The sequence below is a fragment of the Enhydra lutris genome, unplaced genomic scaffold (assembly GCF_002288905.1).
Source record: "Enhydra lutris kenyoni isolate GAN:26980312 unplaced genomic scaffold, ASM228890v2 scaffoldscaffold32, whole genome shotgun sequence".
NCBI lineage: Eukaryota > Metazoa > Chordata > Mammalia > Carnivora > Mustelidae > Enhydra > Enhydra lutris.
The window spans coordinates 21,736,750-21,743,104 of NW_019154116.1; the positions used below are offsets into that span (position 1 = coordinate 21,736,750).

Here is a 6,355-nt window from a genome sequence, read left to right on the forward strand (position 1 = left end):
AATTCCTACTTTATATAACACTTTTCCTCCCATCATAAGAGTGGGTAAAGAGGTTATATTTTATGAGGTCTTCAAGAGTTGTGGACATTGAATGGAGAGCAATTATTTATGCTTACACTTTTAAGAAATGAAAGTCTAATACTCCCTATTCAAAACTTATCCGAATCAGCCATAACACATGGACTACAACTGAGTTTAACTTTTTCCAAAATTAAGAAAATATATATATATATAATTGCTACTTTACTACTTCATAATATCGTATCTATAATTACCTGACAAAAGAACTTTTTAGTATATAATGTTATACCCTTTTAAAAATTTAAAACTAGTTGATTTATATATTGAAGTAATTATTTTCCTTTTCTATTTTCCACATATTTTTGAGTCTACACACACAAACATATAAACATACATGTACATAGAGATACCTACAGATACAGGTACATAGAATTATGAATGGGAACACAGATATAAGAAGATACAGATATATAGATGTTACTTTGTAATTCAACTTGTAAGTTTCCTCAGATGTTTCATCTGTGACTTAATTACCATTACAGTGAAAAAGAGATTTGAATTTCTTGAATTCATGGTACATTTTTTGCATTTTGAAGTATTTATAACACATAGAAGTGAATATTTTTAAAAAATATTTCTGGCAACTACATTAATTATTACAGTAACCTGCTTTAGTGAAAAAAAAATAGATGATGAAGAAGTTACTTGATTGTCTGGGGGAAAACTCCCTTTGGAAACTTTCAGGTTCAATTGTCCCAGTTTTATAAAAGTGGAATATTTCACATGATGTCTTTTGTCCCAGGAAGTGATTGTTGGTGTTTATTTGCTTAGACTACACATTGTTATATGTGTTGTCATCTCCCTTGTTATACTGGCTTCTTGAATATTTCTTGTTAGGACTTTCTTAAGATTGGGTTTCAGTAATTAAGGGAAAAAGTTCATTATGCATTGGATACTTAATTAGTAATAGAGTATTGTAAGCTTAGTATATTCTAATATAAATTGTCATGTATATCTATTTCTTAAATACATTTAGGAACACATTCATCTTTAAACTCAAAAATCAAATAATAACTATTAGTCAATTGCCATTCCCATTATAAGTTGAATTAGTGTTTAGAGGAAAAAAATTATGAAATCATCCATGCTTTTCACAACTATAAGGCTAATCTCAAGAAATGATAGGAAAGACAAGCTTTTTAATTCATACTTATGAAACAATCATGCACTCTGGTGTTTCTTTGATCAATTCAAAAGACCAAGACTTATCTTATTCTTGAAGAAAAATAGAGAATACAAGAGCACTCATTTCTCCTGCAACTGATTTATAATTTGGCAAAGTAATCCAAAAGCACAGAAAAGGAACAAAAGGAAAACCCCTGCATGTTACTTAAGGAAATATTCAGGTCTTCTCGTTTTCCCTACCTTTCCTCTTAAAAACAAATCTCCCTTTCTTTCCCTCTGTATGGGTGTGTGTCTCCCTCTCTGTCTCTCTCTCTCTGTCTCTTTCTCTCCTCCACATACGCACATACATACCTCACAGCAACAAAAACAACACTTTATGAGGTTTCCATTTTCCCTTCATAAGCAGTAAGATCCATTATCATGACTTTTATGTTTTGGGAGGTGTTTCTTGGTAGTGCTAATATAAAATGTCTTGGTGAGGCTCCAGAGATCAGCGTGCTTTTATGCAGGCACTTTGCATTCTTAATGTGGCTGTAAGACCATCTCTTACTAGTGCTAAATGTGGGGATAAGTGCATTAACATATTAGGACTGCTATGGAAATGTGTAAGTGCTTAAAGACACTCTCCTCACTCTGCATTTCCTACTATGTTTTAATGATAAGGATATTAGTGGTTCCAGGCTGAGGAATTCAAAGTGAGTCATAAGAGAAAAACTTTTTCAGAATGTATAAAACAATCCAGGAGATTGTTTTCAGCTAAACACTGTGTGTAAGTGTGTGTGCTTGTGTGTATACCTAATATGATTTTCATAATTCAACATTATATATTTTCACACAATGTTGCCAATTTTTCATATACGATTTGACAACTCTGGATATATAACCTTACCTTTCTAAACCTCCATTTTCTTATGTAACATCAGAGTTGAAGGTGGTTAAAATCCCTTTTCTAAAGTTCTAGAATTTTATTTAAAAACCTAAATAAAATGTCATGGGTATTAAGAGACTTTTTGGGTACATATTTTAAGTCACAACTCATATCTGAAAACAAATATGAAAGATACAATGAACAAAATTGCTTTATCTTAGGAAACATATCTTATGTTCTACAATGAAAAATGACTATTAATTAGCATCAGGTAAAGACAAAGCCAATTAAAACCAATGTCTCTTTGATCCTATTTCACATCCTGTCTTCTTTCTTAAGAAAGCTTAAATAAAAATTTTTAAAAAAAGAAAGCTTAATTTTAATTAAGTAGATAATTTAAGAAGTAAATACCCAAGATCTTACCTAGACTTTTTATAATAAAATACCTCACAATAAATACAATAAACCAAACTTACTCTACAGTTAATATTACTATTGATTTGTTATATATAATATGGTAATATAAATATAATGGGATATGTATAAATATTTTGAATATATATAGATATATACATATATATAGAATATATATCTATATATACATATATAGATATTTTGAATATATATATGTAGATATATATCTATATCTATCTATCTATATATACACATATATCCTTGAAGTCGTAAGTATAAATACTTAAAACATCACATTGGACATTTTGTAAAGTACCACATTCTGTTTTTTCAAATGTTAGATTTATTTATTCTTTAGATTTACATTTCCATTTGCAGAACAAAATTAGTCTTAAAGAATATAGCAAACTAATGATCCATTACATTGAAACATCTGTATTAATGGTAATTATCCATGTAGGCTGTTCACTTTCATAGAGAACAAATTACAATCAATGTTTATTCATGACACATTCACATGCATTCTTTAAATTAACTTTCACCTAAATTTATACTCTCTTGCTACAATATTTTGCCATATTACTCATGTATTTTATGTTATATAATTTCAAGCATTATCCAAAGCATTCTGATTAACTATACCTATGCATTGTGCAAATATTGTAGAAAATGCGTATCTGCTTCAAATCACTACTACTGTCTAAAGAGAAGTAAGCCAGTGGGGAAAAAAAGTCTCCAGTTATTGTTTTTTTGAATCCCATTTGGTGAATGCACCATAGAAGGGACACTCTACTGGCTAAACTTTGTATATACAGGGGTCGCAGGAAAATACCAAATGAAATCTTTTCATGGAAGGTGACATTCAGAAGGGCTTCTGATCCAGCATACAATTTGTCAAGTCAAGCAGCACAACATTTAAAGACATCATTTCAAAGCCAACTTTAATACTGTGATCTTGCTGCACACAGGCAATGGTATAAGACGTCCTTACTTCAAATATGCAATGAATACAATAATGGTAAATGATTATGCAGATCATTTCAAAATTGTTTTAAAAAGCTATCACCTAGTATAATAAAGGGAAAAATCATTTTTTTATCCCAGAAAATATTATCTGATATGACTTGCTTTATTAGTCTTACCCAATCTATCTGACGTAAAGTTAGTGAATTACTTTTAAATTGAGACTACTATCTGCTTCCTGTAAGGCATTTTTCTCTTCATTATTTCCAGAATTAGATTTGCTCATACCATGCACTTTACCTTGCATTTTCTCATGTTTCAAAACAAACAAATACAGAGATAACAGTATTTTAGCATCTTAGTAGACATCTTTTAAGGGGATGTAATTAGTTTGTACTCTCTCTTTGGGAAAACTTCAGTTGAATTCATAATATGTTTGAGGACAAGACCACAAACATATGCTGTTCATGTTATGCCTAAGTTCTTTGCTGTTACGTGCTGAAATTGCATGTTATTTCATTTAAAAGACCCACCATTCAAACCTGAATTAAGCAGATTCGTAGTTACACAAATGTATTCTACATGAGACATAGCATTGCCTAGGCAATGAGACAGTGTCTGAATCTGAAAATAGGATTTAGCCACCATTCAATGCAGTAGATTTTATACACATTTCTTTTTAACTTAAGGGCATCAAATGATCAAATTCATTCATAGTCAGCTATGGCTGAAGATGGGTAACTCTTCTTATTCCATAGATCAATTGGCAAATGAAGATTTCCTCCTGTCATACAAAGTTGCCACTTTTTGCTGTCACAAAATCATTTGTTATTTTCATGCTACATAGATTATAAAACCCTTGTGAAAAAAATCTGTATTAGTAATCTCATAGATCTATAACATAAAATAATATATGACAACAAATCTTCAGAAAGATCTCCAGCTTCTCCTCAAATCTATAATACACTACATTCTTATCAAAAGTTGATCATCAAATAAATGTGAAGTTATCTACTACAGGTGATCACTTTCCTTTTAGTGCACCATTGGTATTCAAAGTAGATTCTGAGAACACACACTGTTAACAGTATCTAAAAGTAAAAACTATAAAATACTGACAATCTTATAGTTAAAATTAATCTTGCCTTTTTTGAGATTGGTGTGCTTAAAAATTTAATTGATGTGAATGGTTATGTTGACTATGCAAAGAAGAATAAAACACTGCTTCATCAAATCATTGCATTTTCCATATCATTTCAGAAAAACATGACAATTTTGCCTTTGAAGTTCTCCCTCCTGTGGTTTTCATCCCGTCTTTACTACATTAAGATACATTTGCCTGTGATAATGGAGAGCAATTATAGCCAACAGAGGTACACATTCATAATGTTGACTTGAGTAAGAACCACAAATATGTGAAGAAATCTTTGCTAGGTATAGTGATCACCTTAATCCGGACAGCCTATGTCCATCTGTACATGTGTTCTTTGTACTATTTCTATATTGTCTTATTTTAATATGAAAAATAAGGAAATCATTTCTTATTAAATTATGAATAAAGATGCCTTTATTTTTGACAGTTCTGACTCAAATTTTATAAACAAAAGTTATGAAAAAACCAGGAGTCCATTTGAATTAATATACTAATAGCATACATGTATACATTAATATGTGAGTAATTCAAGATCCCCCCAAAATCAACTAACACAATGCGAAGTTTAGTTTTATTTTTATAATAATCCTCCATATGCAAATTTGAGCACTATGAAAAGAGCTTTGATAGGTATCAGTTTTGTAAAAGTAAAATATGAAGCAAGCATTGCAAGTTTTCTCAGTGAGCATCTTAATAGCTTATTCAAATACTACAAAATGTATTCTTACCTGCTTCCAAAAAAATGTTGAGGGTAGGAAAAGAGAGAGAGAGAGAGAGAGAGAGTACAAAATAAAGCAACCAGGAGAAAAGCAGTATTTGTACTACTTCATTTTAAGAAAGCAAAAACTGAATAGCTTATATTGTCAGGTAAAGTAAACAGCATTTACCTTGTTTAGTAGCGGAACTGAGTTTAGCCCTGCTCAGCGCTGACAATTCCGGTGTTGCTTCTGTCTCATTCCTACTCTTCTCTTTTTATAGTATCTTCACAGCTGAAGCTTCATGCATCTCAGCGTGCCTCCCTCTTCGAGCATCACTTTTAACTCAGACAGGCAGGAAGCTGAAGCCAAAGAAACTCTCTGTCTGATTGGTTTCCATTCAGCGTTTCTGATTAATAAGAGACGTCCCTCACGTAGGAAGATATTGCCGCTGATGGCGCTGCAGGGCTCGAGGGTTGGGGCTGGGGGAGTAAGACCTCTTCAGGCACAGTGATTTGCAAGCGAATGAAGTGGGAGGGTTCAGAAAGGAGGGCTTTGTCAAAGACCCCCCCAGGAGAAAATAACCCAGTGTTTTAGGCTCGGTTAATCAGCTCTGCTTAATCTGTTTGCGATTGGGGAGAGAGGTCACAGCATGTCCGTAACCTGTAAATCATCTATAGAAAATATATATCACATGGAGGATGCTGTTGCTCAAAAGAGATTTGGGGCATAGCCCCTGCAGAATGCACGACTACCTCTTTCAATTCAATACCAAAATTCCGAGTTTAAGAAAATGAAGAGAGGGAATCCAGATCACATATATCATTGATAATGATGAATTTTTATCTGTGTCTCTGAGTTTGTAAACTAATCTTTCAAAAACAGTAATTTAAAAATATCTAATAACGGATGTCCTACCATGTACTTTTTAAGAAAGATGAATGATTTCAAATATAATTTCAAGTATCTGCAACCCTGTTTTTTATTTGATAATGCAATTGAGGGATTTTCACCTTCCCCAGAAATGTCCAAAAATAACTGTGACCATAGCCACAT

The 6,355-nt window shown here is 31.9% G+C and overlaps 1 protein-coding gene across 1 annotated transcript in view; it reads right to left on the reverse strand.

Annotated features, from left to right (window-relative positions):
• Positions 1 to 5,713, reverse strand: part of LOC111153433 (cadherin 9) — a 138,550-nt gene extending 132,837 nt beyond the window's left edge. The window contains exon 1 of the mRNA XM_022512446.1: positions 5,492 to 5,713. The gene's annotated coding sequence lies outside the window, so the exon portion shown is untranslated. The remainder of the gene's footprint in view (positions 1 to 5,491) is intronic.
• Between the last annotated feature and the right edge of the window lie 642 nt (positions 5,714 to 6,355).